General features: G+C 57.2%; 2 long non-coding RNA genes across 2 annotated transcripts; both read left to right on the top strand.

Moving 5' to 3' along the window:
- The first annotated feature begins 6234 nt into the window (after positions 1-6234).
- On the top strand, positions 6235-7090 carry LOC140000381 (uncharacterized). Its single transcript, XR_011805526.1, has 2 exons — positions 6235-6439; positions 6540-7090. It is a non-coding gene; the product is annotated as an uncharacterized lncRNA (long non-coding RNA).
- A 3331-nt stretch (positions 7091-10421) lies between these two features.
- LOC140000316 (uncharacterized) lies at positions 10422-10881 on the top strand. The gene is made up of 2 exons (XR_011805484.1): positions 10422-10598; positions 10700-10881. It is a non-coding gene; the product is annotated as an uncharacterized lncRNA (long non-coding RNA).
- The last annotated feature ends 4898 nt before the right edge of the window (positions 10882-15779 follow it).

Genomic DNA, 15779 nt, shown 5'->3' with positions numbered 1-15779 from the left:
GAGGACCCTGACTACTGGCTGACAGATGTAAGTGGCCTGTGGCCATGGCCCTGCCCTTGAGCTCTTCCAGGCGTGGTTCCTCTCTCCTTCCCTGCCTCCCTCCCTGCCTCCCTCGCACATCGGGGTCTCTTGGGCTCCAGAAGCCACCTGAAGCCAGCAGAGAGCAATGGAAGGGGCCAAAGTTTGAGTGGCAGCTGTGGCAATGGCTGCGGTCTGCTGGCAACACCATTCCCACTTTGTCCCCCAAGGTGCCAACAATCATGGAGCGCATCAGGAGAAACCTGGGCAGCATCCACACGGCATCGGCGCGGCAGTGCCTGGACTCCCTGCTTCTCAAGCTGACCAACATGATGTCCAGGGAAGAAGTCGAGAACCTGCTGCAGTTCTCTCCACCACGTGACAGGTCCTGGCCTTAACATCCTTGAGGGCTTGTTCCGCGTCGGGAGATGCACCTGGAGACTCTCTGCTTGCCACACCAATGGCAAAGAGCAGGACATCCCCAAGGAGCACAGCCCTCCTTCCCACCAATGTGTTCCAGCCCTACTGGGCCAGCCAGGGCTGCAGCAGCCCAGCTGTCCAAGGCAGCCCAGAGTCCCCCTGCCCCCAGGGAACACCAGCTCAGCCCCCTCCTGCCTGCCCAGGCTGGGCCCTCAGTGCTCCCCAAGTCACAGGGGCTGCAGGACAGCCTGGGTCCTCTGGGGCTGGCCCAGTTTGTGGCCCTGCGGCTGAGGCAGCCTCACTGACAGAGTATTCTGGGCTTGCAGCACTGACCTGGCCATGTGGGAGGTGATCCTGGCCATGCCGAGGACCTTGGAGAGGGTTTTAAGCATCATGATGGAAGACTTGCCACTGCGCTACTGGTACACCGCAGTCACCAAAGACACCTGCATCCGTCGCTTGGCTGTGAGTTCCCAGATGAAACCTTGCTCCCAGCAGGGCTACGTGTGCCCCTTCAGGCACACAGGCACAGCCCTGTGCCCATCTACCCCCAAACTGCCAGCTCCCGCAGGACGTACGGACACATGGTCCCTGGGGCCGGCAAGCCCCCGTAGCTCCTGTGTGCCTCTTTGGTGCCAGCTGGCGCTGCCCCATCCCTGCCCAAAGGTGGGAGAAGAAGAAGCTGCAGGGAGCCCTGCAGGCCCTGCCAGGCTCTCACTGCTCTTTCTTGCAGATGCTGGCCCAGAATCACATTTCTGAGGAGGACTTTGGTAACCCAGTGCACCTCCAGAGCTACCTGAGGCACCTAATACCAATGATGCGCTTTTTGGTTCTGAAAGGGCTCTGCACCGTGTCAGAGAGCCCTGAGAAGGTGAGCGGGCCATCGTCAAGCAAAGCCATGTTGGCAGCCTGGGGCTTTGCTCTTCTGCCCTCCCGTCCCTCCCCGCTGCCAGGAAGCAAGGCAGGAGGCTGGTGCTCAGGAACCAGAGCCCTTTGCCCAGGGTGGTCTCTCACTGCCTCACGGAAGGGAAATGGTGTCTTTCCTACAGGCAAGGAAAATTCAGGTCCTGCTGCCAGACATTGTGGAGGCCCTGCAGGACACCAACACAGACGTGGTGCTGAAGGCCCTGCCTGTGCTGAGAAACGTGATGGCTCATGTGGAGAGGTGGAAGGACAGTGGCCTGGCTCTGCAGCTGGCTGAGAAGCTCCTGCCACTCTTTGACCACGTAAGTGTGCTGCGGGAGCCCGAGCCCTCAGCTGGGCCCCCTGTAACGAGGGCTGCCCTTCAGCCCGGCCCTGTGGGCAGCACTCAGGCAGGGCCTTCCCAGTCTCCTCGTCAGCCCAGGCGCTGGGGAGCTCTGCTTGGGCATGGCTGGTGCGGCTGGTGGCGAAAGTGGGGTGGCTGGCGGGCAGCCTGCGATGGCAACCGATTGCGTTGCCCTTCACGGGCACCAGGCCTTGCAGCTGCCCCTGAGCAGCTCCTCTGGGAAGGATCCAGCGCTGAAGCATCTCACAGCGCTGGGAGCTCCCTTCACATCGGCCACGCTAATGCTGAAATTCCTCCTGTCCTCCTCCCTGCCAGGCGTCCAGCCAGGTGCAGGAGCACTCCATCTGCCTCTTCCAAGCCGTGGTGGAGGCTGTGCTGCGGCAAAGGACGAAGAAAATGAAGAGGACGGTGCACAGGAGCCTTCTCCCACTCTACGTTCACATGAGAGACCAGAGTGAGAGCGTAGCAAAGGTACAGATCTCAGAGCTGAGCAGTTATGTGGGCAAGGGTGTGCTGATGCCACAGGGTTGCTCTGGGGGATCACAGAATTTCTAGGTTGGAAGAGACCTCAAGTTCATCGAGTCCAGCCTCTGATCTCTTGCTGTGATCTCTGGGATCTCTCTTATTGTGAGCTGCCTCCGATGGTGGCTGTCCCGTGGCCTTGCCTTGGCCACTGAACCCAGTGCACGCTGCCCCCCACCACAGCCTCCCATAACGCGCTGGGAAAGGCTCGCAGCCCTGCCAAGAGGAGGGGACAGAGGGTCTCCTTCCCAAGGCTGTGCTGCTACCTCCCAACCTCTGCTGCTCCGCAGGCCTCTGGGAAAGCTCTCGCCGTGGCTGCAGAGTTTCTGCGACGCAAGGAGCTGAAGCGTTTGGCCCAGACAGAACAGACGTGGAGGATCGGGGATTGCTTGGTAAGGACCCAACTTGGTTTGCCCCAGCTGGGCAAACGCGCCCGGCCAGAGCCCGCTGCCTGCAGCCGCATCCTCGCTCCCTTCCTGCCAGCACAGAGCCCCAGGGGGCTCTTCTGCAGGCCCCTCTGCCCTCCCTGCCCCCAGGATGCTGGAGGAGACCCTGGAGAGGGTGTGCAAGCCCCGTGACCCTGCGTTCTCTCTCTCTCCAGCTGCAGCAGGACAGAGGCAGAGTAGAAGAATACCTGCAGCAGAGCCAGCCCTACCTGAAGGCCACTCAGACCAACTTGCGACTTGAGGCCGTCAGATTCATTGGTGAGCCCAGCCCCTGGGTCCCTCTTGGGGCAGCCTTTGGCAGCCCCAGGCACTGCCCTGTTGCCCCCAGAGCCCCCCGACTGGGCCCTTGCTCCAGGGTGCAGGAGGGGGCACAGCCTGGCTGGCCAGGCCAGGGGCTGCGCTGCTGGGAGCGTGCTGGGGAGCGGGGCTCTGATGGGGTCTCTGTGTCTAGGTCTTGCTGCGCGCTACTGCGAGGACCAGAGCGAGGAGAAGCTGGAGGAAATCCTCAGAGGTGAGTGAGGGCAGTGGGGGGTGTGCTAGGGCTGGGGGGACAGCGGCAGAGGCCCCCGTGCCTTGCCCTGCTCCAGGGAAATGCTTCGGGGCGGAGGAGCAATGCAGCCATAGGAACGAGGGAGAGGAGACGGGGTAGCCTGTGGTGTCAGGGAATGGCCTCCCAGCCTGGAGCTGGGCAGTGCCGCTGAAAGGGTTGAGTGTCCCTGAGGAAGAGTCAGGGGAAAGGGCAGTAAGGCTGACAGAAGGTGGGAGCCTGTTGTAGAGCACGCAACCAGGACGAAGAGGGAGATGAGACAGCCTACAAGCAGCTAGGAGCAGGGTCACGATTGCTAGCCCTTGCTCTCATGGGGAAGCACAATAGCGAGAGGAAAGAGTCCAGGAGATTCCTGGAGTGTGTGAATCCTCCCAAGGGATGGAGGCAGGTGGTGAGGGAACCAGCTTGTGAAGGTGCCCCACTTGACCTGTGGTGCGCAGGTGGGGAAGGACTGGTGGCTGCATTTGGGACATTGCTGAGCAGCAGCTTTCAATGGATTCCTTTGTTCCTCCTGCTCCTCCTGGCCTGGGGAAGAGTCGAGTGGGGCTGGCATGCTCTGCAGGGGATGCCTGGGGATCTCTGCAAGGAGTGGGTTTTCATCTCTGCTCTTCTTTCTTTTGCAGTCCTCCAGCCTTCAGAGAACGACCCGGAACCCATGGTCCGTTCCCTGGCAGTTCAAACCACCCTGATCCTGACGTCAAGGCATACCGCAATGTCAGGACGGAGATTTCCACTGCCGTGTTGCCGCTAGCCCCGCAGCAGTCCTCAAAAGAGCAATATATATTTTAATAGAACTAGGTTGTTGTCTCGTTATTCCAGCAGCTCCTTCACAGTGACTCGGTGCCATGACGCTGAGCTAACTTGGAGGCCACCAAGGACCCTGAGAAGTTCCCTCTGTTCCCCTGAGAAGGCAACTTCCTTGTGAGGGGAACAGAGGGCCCTATTTGTTAGCCTGACCCTACCCGTAGGGAAGTCTGCTGCCTCCCTGGGGCTAGGGTCATGGACGTTGCCAGAAAGCTTCCCAACCTGGTTTTCCCCTCTGATTACTATCGTCTTTTGATAGTCCAGGCCGGCAGTGATAATACTGAAGATAGAAGCCTGAAGACTATCAAGCGGGACTTTAGGGGACTGGGACGGGTAGTGGATGGAGTGGGAGTTCAGGTGGTGTTTTTGTCCACCCCTACAGTGGCAGGGAGGGGTACAGAGAGGACTCACGACTCACTGGGATCCAGCAACTGCAACTCCTTCTTGCTGTCCTCTGTCAAACCTCTGTTCTCTACCACTAAGCTGTCCTCTGCTGGTCTCCTGTCCTCTGCCAGGCTGCTGTCCTCTACCGGGCTGCTGCCCTTTGACAGCAAGCTGTCCTCTGCTGGGCTTCTGTCCTCTGCCGGCAAAATGTCCTCTACCGGGGTGCTGTCCTCTGCCAGCAAGCTGTCCTCTGCTGGCCGGTTGCTGCCCTCAGAAGACCAGGTCTCCTGCCAGGCCAGCCTGGGCTGCCTGGGGGGCATGCCTCCCTCCTCATCAGATTCAGAAGGAGCCTCTGGAGTGGGAGAGTTCTCAAATAGAAAACGGAGGCTCCTTCGGGCAGGCGTGGGCTATGCTCGGGGACTCCTCGAAGGCCCAGTGCTCCTGCCCTGTCCGTCACTGCTGTGCACCGACGCTGAGGGTCCGAGTCACAGCTGCAGTCATATAAGGCGGACCCCTGGGGTGTCACCAAGGGAGGTCACCAAGGGTCCCATGTGACACGTGCCTGGGCTGGATGGGCCCCACCGGGCGCTGTAAGTTCGTGGGCGACACCAAGCTGGGCAAGGGGATCTGGACAGGCTGGATCAACGGGCCGCATCCAGCTGCGTGGCATTCAAGGCCAAATGCTGGGTTCCACACTTGGAATCATACAATATCCTGAGTTGGAAGGGGGCAGACCTGAAGGGATGAAAGACACGGTCTCCCGATGCCTCTTGAGCAGAAGGCCTTTATTGCCATTTTTCTCTGCTACATATACTTTCCCCGTAACCACTTGCGCTGTCCACGCGCCTGAATCAGTCATACAATTCATTAGAGACCCTCAGCCACGCGCCTCAAGCCAGCCAGCAATTGACCACTGCGCAAAGCTCATCTTTAATGCTGTAGCCAAGTTAATTTATCTCCACCTTGTTCAAGTTTTTGTTACTAATGCCTAGTAAAAAAAGGGGCTTTAGGGCTTTGGGGCGACTACTTAAAGGATCGGGGCACAGGTTGTGTTTGCCTCTGTCCTTCCGATAGGGGGGATCGATGCTGACAAGCAGACTCATCACATTAACACGTAGCTTCGGGACTGGTGCAACTGGTAGAACTTTGGGCTTGCTGATCATGGGAGGGTCTATGTGACACTGGCCTGCTACCACCAGATGAGATGCGCCTCCCTGTAGTGGTTTTACCTGGCAAGGTTTTGGTAGCACGGGGCCATAGGAGTGGCTTTTGTGAGAAGGATCTGGAAGCTGCCCCATGTTTGCTAAGGGCCCCTCTGCTGACCAGAGCTGAGCCAATAAGTCACAGAATCACAGAATCACAGAATTTCTAGGTTGGAAGAGACCTCAAGATCATCGAGTCCAACCTCTGACCTAACGCCAACAGTCCCCACTAAACCATATCCCTAAGCTCTACATCTAAACGTCTTTTAAAGACTTCCAGGGATGGTGACTCCACCACTTCCCTGGGCAGCCTGTTCCAGTGCCTAACAACCCTTTCGGTAAAGAAGTTCTTCCTAAGATCCAACCTAAAACTCCCCTGGCGCAACTTTAGCCCATTCCTCCTCATCCTGTCATCAGGCACGTGGGAGAACAGGCCAACCCCCACCTCACTACAGCCTCCTTTAAGGTATCTGTAGAGAGCGATAAGGTCGCCCCTGAGCCTCCTCTTCTCCAGGCTGAACAAGCCCAGCTCCCTCAGCCGCTCCTCGTAGGACTTGTTCTCCAGGCCCCTCACCAGCTTCGTCGCCCTTCTCTGGACCTGCTCAAGCACCTCCATGTCCTTCTTGTAGCGAGGGACCCAAAACTGAACACAGTACTCAAGGTGCGGCCTCACCAGAGCCGAGTACAGGGGGACGATCACCTCCCTAGCCCTGCTGGTCCCACGATTTGCGCCTCTGTGAAAGCATATTTAAGAGAGGGAAAAAAAACGCTGCGCCACACAGCAGCTGGGAGAGTGAGAGGAGTGAGGAACGGCCTTGCAGGCGCCAAGGTCAGTGAAGAAGGAGGGGGAGAGGTGCTCCAGGCGCCGGAGCACAAGTCCCCTGCGGCCTGTGGTGAGGACCATGGTGAAGCAGGTTGTCTCCCTGCAGCCTCATGGAGTACCACGGTGGAGCAGGGTTCCACGCTGCAGCGCGTGGAGGAGACCACGGTGGAGCAGGTGGCCCTGCACCGATGGAGGCTGCGGCCTGTGGAAGACCCCTGCCGGAGCAGATTCTGGGTCGGACCTGTAGCCCGTGGAGAGGAGCCCACGCAGGAGCAGGGGGTCTGGCAGGAGCTGCTGCCCATGGGGGACCCAGGTTGGAGCAGTCTGCTCCTGAGGGATGGACCCCGTGCTACGGACCCATATCTGGAGCAGTTCTGGAAGAGCTGCTGCCTGTGGGAAGCCCACGCCAGATCAGTTCATCAAGGACTGCATCCCGTGGGAGGGATCCCACAGCACAGGGGGCGAGAGTGACCGAGAAGGAGCGGCAGAGAAGAAGCACTATAGACTGACCATAACCCCCGTTCCTTCGTTCCCCTGCACTGCTCGGGGGGAGGAGGTGGAAGAGGGTAGACGGGGGAGAAGGTGCTTTTGGCTTCTCTCCTTTGTTTCTCACTTCTCTAGCTTGTTAGTAATAAGCAATAAATCTTACCATCTCCCTATGCTGAGTCTGTTTTGTCCGTCACGATAATTACTGTGCCATCTCCTCGTCCTTATCTCAACCCTTGAGCCCTTTTCATCGTATTTTCTCCCCGTTCCTCTTTGAGGAGGGGTGAAGCTCGGCTGCCCACCCAAGTAAAACCACCACACTCTCTCAGAGAGGGGTAAGGATTTTTGCTCAGGACTTGGCAGGGCTGATAGATAGGGCTTTAAACTAGAGTCGAAGGAGGAAGGGGATAAAACCAGACACACCGCTGCTAAGCTGAGGGATGGTGCGCTAGAATCAGAGGGACGGTGTGCTAGTGAGGTCCTGCGGTCAGCTCCACAAGGCGCAGTGTGTAGGGAGGCGCATTTGAAGTGCTTCTACACAAACGCAGGCACTATGAGGAATCAAATGGATGAGCCAGAAGTCTTGGCCCTGTCCCACAGCTACGACATCATCGGCATAAGTGAAACCTGGTGGGATGAGTCCTGTGGCTGGTGTGTGGTGGAATTTTCTCCCAACAGAGGCAAACAGCACCTCTGTAGCCCTGCCATGTCACACGACCTCGCTTCCAGTGGCCACACACTTTATTTTTCTGACACGTATTCAACTTGCTGTCGACCAAAACCCCCAGATCCCTTTCTGCAAGGCTGCTCTCCAGCCTCTTCTGCTGGCCCTAAGTGGAACCCTGGGGAACCCCACTAGGGACTGGTCAACAGCCTGATGCAACCCCATTTCTGTAACCCCTTGAGCCCAACCCATCAGCCAACTTTTCACCCTAAACCGCATGTATTTATCTAGCCGTACAATGGACATTTTGTCCAGAAGGATACTGAGAGAAACAGTACTGAAAACTTGATGGAAATCCAAAACCTGGCATCCCTTGCTCAACTAGACGGGTGATGTTGTCATAAAAGGAAATTAAGTTTGTTAAACAGGACTTTCCCCTCATGAACCTGGGTGGGCTGTGGTCAAGGACTGCATTGTCTTTCCGGTGTTCTTCAGTAATGCCCAGAAGAGTTTCTCCGTATTTTTACTAGGCTCTGAAGAGAGACTGGCGGGTCTGTAATTATTGGGCTCTTCTTTCTTGCCCTTCTTGAAACCTGTCACAATGATTGCCAGCCTACAGTCAACTTGGACCTCTCTGGCCTCCCAAGACTATTGAAAAATAATTGAGAGAGGTCTCACAAGGACATTAGTCGGCCCTCTGAGAACCCTGGAATGAATCCCCTCAGGCCCCGTAGACTCATATGCATCCAGTGTGGGTTTGGCTAGGAGGTTTTTGTTACCGCACTCATGGCCCCCCAACTCTGGGCCCCTTGGGTCCCAGAGCCCATCATTGCTCTTGAAGACAGAGGCAGAAGAGACATTAAATGGCTCTGCTTCGCCTATGTCTGTGTTTGTGAGGTGACCATCCTCAGCAAGTAACGGACCAATGTTTCCTCTAGCCCTCCTTTAGCAGTTCACATCTTCAATACACATATTAATGTATATATCTGCGTTGTCGCCCACACTACTAGCCAGCTTCACCCCTGAGCTTTGCCTGCACCAATTTTCTCCCTACAGAGGCAAACAGCACCTCTGTAGCCCTGCCATGTCACACGACCTCGCTTCCAGTGGCCACACGCTTTCTTTTTGCACTTAAGCTCTAGAAGAAGATCCCTGCTCAGCCAAGCTGGCCTCCTGCCCCGCCTGCTTGACTTCCAATATTTTGGAATCGCCTGCTCCTGTGCTCTTAGGAGGTCGTGCTTAAAAAGATGGACCCCGATACCTTCCAAAACAGCTTCTCAGGGGATCTTCCGAACTAGTTCCCTGAGCAGCCTGAACTCTGCCCTCCCCGTGTCCAGAGTTCACAGAATTGGAGGGGTTGGAAGGGACCTCAAGAGATCATCGGGTCCAACCCCCCTGCCAAAAGCAGGCGTACTGGCAGTTTTCCTCCAATCGCCAAAGATTTTTAAATGTGAAGTGTCAATAGAGAGCTATTTGTGTTTGTATGTTCTTTCTTTGAAGTCTCTGATGTCTGGGGGTTTCAGAACAACTGCTAACAACTAGTAACTGTTATGACTTCTGAATGGGACACTATGCAAGCCCCTGATATCTGGCCAGGCGGCCAGGAGATTAAGGAGAAGAAAGAAGCTGAAGGATGGCTAGAAGACAAAACTTGCAGGGAACGCTGTGTAAGCTTTTGACATGCTGCCAAGGAGTACAAAGGGGAAGGACAAGAAAAAAAAACTGAGAGGAAGACTACGAGCCTTCAGCATGAAAGACCCCCAGAGACCCCCAGGGGGACCACCAGAGACTGATGCGCATGCTCCAGTAGGAGGATTTGGATCCCGGAAGCTAATTATAATAACCCATTTTTTTTAGAAGTAGTAATGAATATGTATCAGCCTAGGAGCATAAAAATCAGCTGCTTGATGTAACTGGTGTGCGTCCTGGTGGAGCAGAGACTCCCGGCGCACCCAGCGCTGTTTGCTTACCTCTATTCCTTTAATAAATTGTAAACTTTGATTATAATCCTATTTTGAAGACTGAGCCATTTATAACACAAGCAACAGGTCTAGGATGGCACCTTTCCTTGTTGTCTCCCTCAGTAGCTGTACCAAGGAGTTGTCATCAAGGTGTGTGAGGAATCTCCTGGACCTGCTTGTATCAGCTGTGTGGTCTTCCCAGTTAACGTCTGGCAAGTTGAAGTCCCCCATCAGGACAAGGGCAGTTGAGCTAAGAGAGGTCTCTCTTAGTTGCTTAGCGAATAATTCATTGGTATCGCAAACACCCACTGCAACATCCAAGTGATTGCTTTCTCCCTTAATCCTTACCCAGAAGCTCTCGGCCACGTCCTTGTGCCAGCCCCTTGCCTCGCCTGCCCTGCCTATCCTTCCTGAAGAGCCCATACCCGTCCATCACAGCACACCAAGTCTCGCTTGTTCTGGGATGGAGCTGAAGCTTCCAGCTCCTCCTGCTTGTCCCTCATGCTGGGTGCATCGGTGCAGAAACATTCCAAATGTGCTCCAGTGTACCCAGCGTGGCATGGAGCAGGCCGAAGGATCTCGCTAGCGCACACTCCCTCCCATTTTGGTGTGCCACTTAGAAGATTCTGTCAGGACAGAACAATAATGGATGATGCTCAGAGGGCCTTACGGGGCAAGTGAGCTTTCCAGAAACACCTTTTACCCTGATCTCCTGGGAGGCAGCAGACTTCTCCATGGGTTGGGTCAGGCCGGCATATGCGGCCCTCTGTTCTGCTCAGAAGGGAGTCACTTATGACAGTAACCCTTCTCTTCTTCTTGATGGAGGTGGTCGTGATACTGGGGAAGGCTGACTTGCCCTAGAAAACCCCTCCAACCTGGATGGACCTTCATGCACATCATCGTTTGTGTGTCCATTACTTCCAGAGTCTGTTGTTTCAGGGCACCTGAAAGGAAGGTGAGGTAGGCAAGGAGGGGTTCGCCTGCTGCCCCGAGCAGATCTAAACTTCCATCCCTTCGTCACTGAGATGCACTCCTTCTGCCTGATGGCCAGAGGGTAGGGGATCCTCCATTTCCTCTGCTGTGTCTGCCTGACGCATCTGTCCCAGGGCTGGCAGAGTACAGTTCAACCTTCTCCGACTCCCTGGTGCTCCTCAGCCTGCCCACCTCCTCCCGAAGCTCTGCCAGGAGGCTGAGCAGTTCTTCTACCTGGGCGCACCTACCACAGGTGGACTCACAGGATGGGATGTCAGGAAGAATTTCTTCATGCAAAGGGTGGAACCGGCTGCCCAGGGCACTGCTGGAGTCCCAGGCCTGGAGCTATTAAAGAAATGCGTGGACTTGGCGCTAAGGGCCGTGGTTTTGTGGTGGGCCTGGTGGTGTTAGCTGACGCTTGGACTTGAGCTGAAGGCCCTTTTCCAAGCGCAAGGGTTCTGTGACTCTTTCTCTGGTTGAGTAGGTGCCATGCAGTCACCGGGCCCAGGGAAAAGACGTCCTTGGTGGCCTCCAAGTTAGCTCAGCGTCATGGCACCGAGTCACTGTGAAGGAGCTGCTGGAATAACGAGACAACAACCTAGTTCTATTAAAATATATATTGCTCTTTTGAGGACTGCTGCGGGGCTAGCGGCAACACGGCAGTGGAAATCTCCGTCCTGACATTGCCTTATGCCTTGACGTCCCGATCAGGGTGGTTTGAACTGCCAGGGAACGGACCATGGGTTCCGGGTCTTTCTCTGAAGGCTGGAGGACTGCAAAAGAAAGAAGAGCAGAGATGAAAACCCACTCCTTGCAGAGATCCCCAGGCATCCCCTGCAGAGCATGCCAGCCCCACTCGACTCTTCCCCAGGCCAGGAGGAGCAGGAGGGACAAAGGAATCCGTTGAAAGCTGCTGCTCAGCAATGTCCCAAATGCAGCCACCAGTCCTTCCCCACCTGCGCACCACAGGTCAAGTGGGGCACCTTCACAAGCTGGTTCCCTCACCACCTGCCTCCATCCCTTGGGAGGATTCACACACTCCAGGAATCTCCTGGACTCTTTCCTCTCGCTATTGTGCTTCCCCATGAGAGCAAGGGCTAGCAATCGTGACCCTGCTCCTAGCTGCTTGTAGGCTGTCTCATCTCCCTCTTCGTCCTGGTTGCGTGCTCTACAACAGGCTCCCACCTTCTGTCAGCCTTACTGCCCTTTCCCCTGACTCTTCCTCAGGGACACTCAACCCTTTCAGCGGCACTGCCCAGCTCCAGGCTGGGAGGCCATTCCCTGACACCACAGGCTACCCCGTCTCCTCTCCCTCGTTCCTATGGCTGCATTGCTCCTCCGCCCCGAAGCATTTCCCTGGAGCAGGGCAAGGCACGGGGGCCTCTGCCGCTGTCCCCCCAGCCCTAGCACACCCCCCACTGCCCTCACTCACCTCTGAGGATTTCATCCAGCTTCTCCTCGCTCTGGTCCTCGCAGTAGCGCGCAGCAAGACCTAGACACAGAGACCCCATCAGAGCCCCGCTCCCCAGCACGCTCCCAGCAGCGCAGCCCCTGGCCTGGCCAGCCAGGCTGTGCCCCCTCCTGCACCCTGGAGCAAGGGCCCAGTCGGGGGGCTCTGGGGGCAACAGGGCAGTGCCTGGGGCTACCAAAGGCTGCCCCAAGAGGGACCCAGGGGCTGGGCTCACCAATGAATCTGACGGCCTCAAGTCGCAAAAGGGTCTGAGTGTCCTGCAGGTAGGGCTGGCTCTGCTGCAGGTATTCTTCTACTCTGCCTCTGTCCTGCTGCAGCTGGAGAGAGAGAGAACGCAGGGTCACGGGGCTTGCACACCCTCTCCAGGGTCTCCTCCAGCATCCTGGGGGCAGGGAGGGCAGAGGGGCCTGCAGAAGAGCCCCCTGGGGCTCTGTGCTGGCAGGAAGGGAGCGAGGATGCGGCTGCAGGCAGCGGGCTCTGGCCGGGCACGTTTGCCCAGCTGGGGCAAACCAAGTTGGGTCCTTACCAAGCACTCCCCGATCCTCCACGCCTGTTCTGTCTGGGCCAAGCGCTTCAGCTCCTTGCATCGCAGAAACTCTGCAGCCACGGCGAGAGCTTCCCCAGAGGCCTGCGGAGCAGCAGAGGTTGGGAGGTAGCAGCACAGCCTTGGGAAGGAGACCCTCTGTCCCCTCCTCTTGGCAGGGCTGCGAGCCTTTCCCAGCGCGTTATGGGAGGCTGTGGTGGGGGGCAGCGTGCACTGGGTTCAGTGGCCAAGGCAAGGCCACGGGACAGCCACCATCGGAGGCAGCTCATGCTGCCGGCCAGAGATCCCCCAGAGCAACCCTGTGGCATCAGCACACCCTTGCCCACATAACTGCTCAGCTCTGAGATCTGTACCTTTGCTACGCTCTCACTCTGGTCTCTCATATGAACGTAGAGTGGGAGAAGGCTCCTGTGAACCGTCCTCTTCATTTTCTTCGTCCTTTGCCGCAGCACAGCCTCCACCACGGCTTGGAAGAGGCAGATGGAGTGCTCCCGCACCTGGCTGGACGCCTGGCAGGGAGGAGGACAGGAGGAATTTCAGCATTAGCGTGGCCGATGTGAAGGGAGCTCCCAGCACTGTGAGATGCTTCAGCGCTGGATCCTTCCCAGAGGAGCTGCTCAGGGGCAGCTGCAAGGCCTGGTGCCCGTGAAGGGCAACGCAATCGGTTGCCATCGCAGGCTGCCCGCCAGCCACCCCACTTTCGCCACCAGCCGCACCAGCCATGCCCAAGCAGAGCTCCCCAGTGTTATAAGTTGCCCCCTTAATTAATTTTCAGAGAGCATTGCATTAATAATAGAAAGGAAGTTATTGAGTAAGCAACAGCAAGCAAAACAGCGCTGGGCGGCAACGGAGTCTCGGCTCCACCAACGGCACGCACCTCACCCCCGCCAGCATCCCTTTTTATATCTTGGTAATTCCGGGATTACACAGCACATCCTGGTATATTCTGCGACTGCGCGCGCTGTTGCTAGGGGGTCGTCTCTGTCCCTCTGGTGGTCGTGAAGATGAAGGCCCTAGTCTTCCTCGGCGTTGTGGTTCAACTTCTTTTTTTAGTTGGTCATGTTGGCCCAGCGTGAGACAGGAAGGCAGGATGTTGATACACTAGTTTAACAACTTATCAGGAGATGGTTACATGAGCTTTGCAGCAGGGTCTTTGAACCAAAGAGGCAACTGAGATGCAGAAGGAGAGAAGGGGAGGGGGTTCTCTTTTTTGTTACATTAAGCAAAAGAATTTTCATAGTGTCTAGCCAAGTATTATACAGCTCCTTACTTCAGCAGGGAGCTTTTGCAACTCCTGCTCCTCAAACGGAACTCCTTGTTTTTATAATACAAAAGACAATGAACAAACATTTATTGTGTATTACATGGTGAGGCCGCCCCTCAGGTGCTGTGCTCAGCTTTGGGCCCCTCAGTACCAGAAGGACATCGAGGCCCTGGAGTGTGCCCAGAGCAGGGCTACAAAGCTGGGGAAGGGCCTGGGGCACAAGTCCTGTGAGGAGCGGCTGAGGGAGCTGGGGGTGGTTGGTCTGCGGAAGTGGAGGCTCAGGGGAGACCTCATTGTACTCTACAACTTCCTGAAGGGAGGTTGTGATGAGGAGGGGGTCAGCCTCTTTTCTCAGATAACTAATGATAGGACTTGAGGAAATGGCCACAAGTTGTGCCTGGGGAGATGGGGGACATGGGGATGGGGATGGGGACTTGGGGGCGGGGATGGGGACATGGGGACAGGGATGGGGACATTGGGATGGGGACATGGGGATGGGGACATTGGGGTGGGGATGGGGACATGGGGATGGGGACATTGGGGTGGGGACATTGGGGTGGGGATATTGGGATGGGGATGGGGACATTGGGGTGGGGATGGGGACATGGGGATGGGGACATTGGGGTGGGGACATTGGGGTGGGGACATTGGGATGGGGATGGGGACATTGGGGTGGGGATGGGGACATGGGGATGGGGACATTGGGGTGGGGATGGGGACATGGGGATGGGGACATTGGGGTGGGGACATTGGGGTGGGGACATTGGGATGGGGATGGGGACATTGGGGTGGGGATGGGGACATGGGGATGGGGACATTGGGGTGGGGACATTGGGGTGGGGACATTGGGATGGGGATGGGGACATTGGGGTGGGGATGGGGACATGGGGATGGGGACATTGGGATGGGGATGGGGACATGGGGATGGGGACATTGGGGTGGGGATGGGGACATGGGGATTGGGACATTGGGGTGGGGACATTGGGGTGGGGACATTGGGATGGGGATGGGGACATTGGGGTGGGGATGGGGACATGGGGATGGGGACATTGGGATGGGGATGGGGACATGGGGATGGGGACATTGGGGTGGGGATGGGGACATGGGGATTGGGACATTGGGGTGGGGACATTGGGGTGGGGACATTGGGATGGGGATGGGGACATTGGGGTGGGGATGGGGACATGGGGATGGGGACATTGGGGTGGGGACATTGGGATGGGGATGGGGATATTGGGGTGGGGATGGGGACATGGGGATGGGGACATTGGGGTGGGGACATTGGGGTGGGGACATTGGGATGGGGATGGGGACATTGGGATGGGGATGGGGACATGGGGATGGGGACATTGGGGTGGGGACATTGGGATGGGGATGGGGACATTGGGGTGGGGATGGGGACATGGGGATGGGGACATTGGGGTGGGGATGGGGACATGGGGATGGGGACATTGGGGTGGGGACATTGGGGTGGGGACATTGGGATGGGGATGGGGACATTGGGGTGGGGATGGGGACATGGGGATGGGGACATTGGGGTGGGGACATTGGGGTGGGGACATTGGGATGGGGATGGGGACATTGGGGTGGGGATGGGGACATGGGGATGGGGACATTGGGATGGGGATGGGGACATGGGGATGGGGACATTGGGGTGGGGATGGGGACATGGGGATTGGGACATTGGGGTGGGGACATTGGGGTGGGGACATTGGGATGGGGATGGGGACATTGGGGTGGGGATGGGGACATGGGGATGGGGACATTGGGATGGGGATGGGGACATGGGGATGGGGACATTGGGGTGGGGATGGGGACATGGGGATTGGGACATTGGGGTGGGGACATTGGGATGGGGATGGGGACATTGGGGTGGGGATGGGGACATGGGGATGGGGACATTGGGGTGGGGATGGGGACATGGGGATGGGGACATTGGGGTGGGGACATTGGGATGGGGATGGGGATATTGGGGTGGGGATGG

The sequence above is a fragment of the Anas platyrhynchos genome, chromosome 33 (assembly GCF_047663525.1).
Source record: "Anas platyrhynchos isolate ZD024472 breed Pekin duck chromosome 33, IASCAAS_PekinDuck_T2T, whole genome shotgun sequence".
Taxonomy (NCBI): Eukaryota; Metazoa; Chordata; class Aves; order Anseriformes; family Anatidae; genus Anas; species Anas platyrhynchos.
This window is presented reverse-complemented; position numbering and strand designations above follow the sequence as displayed.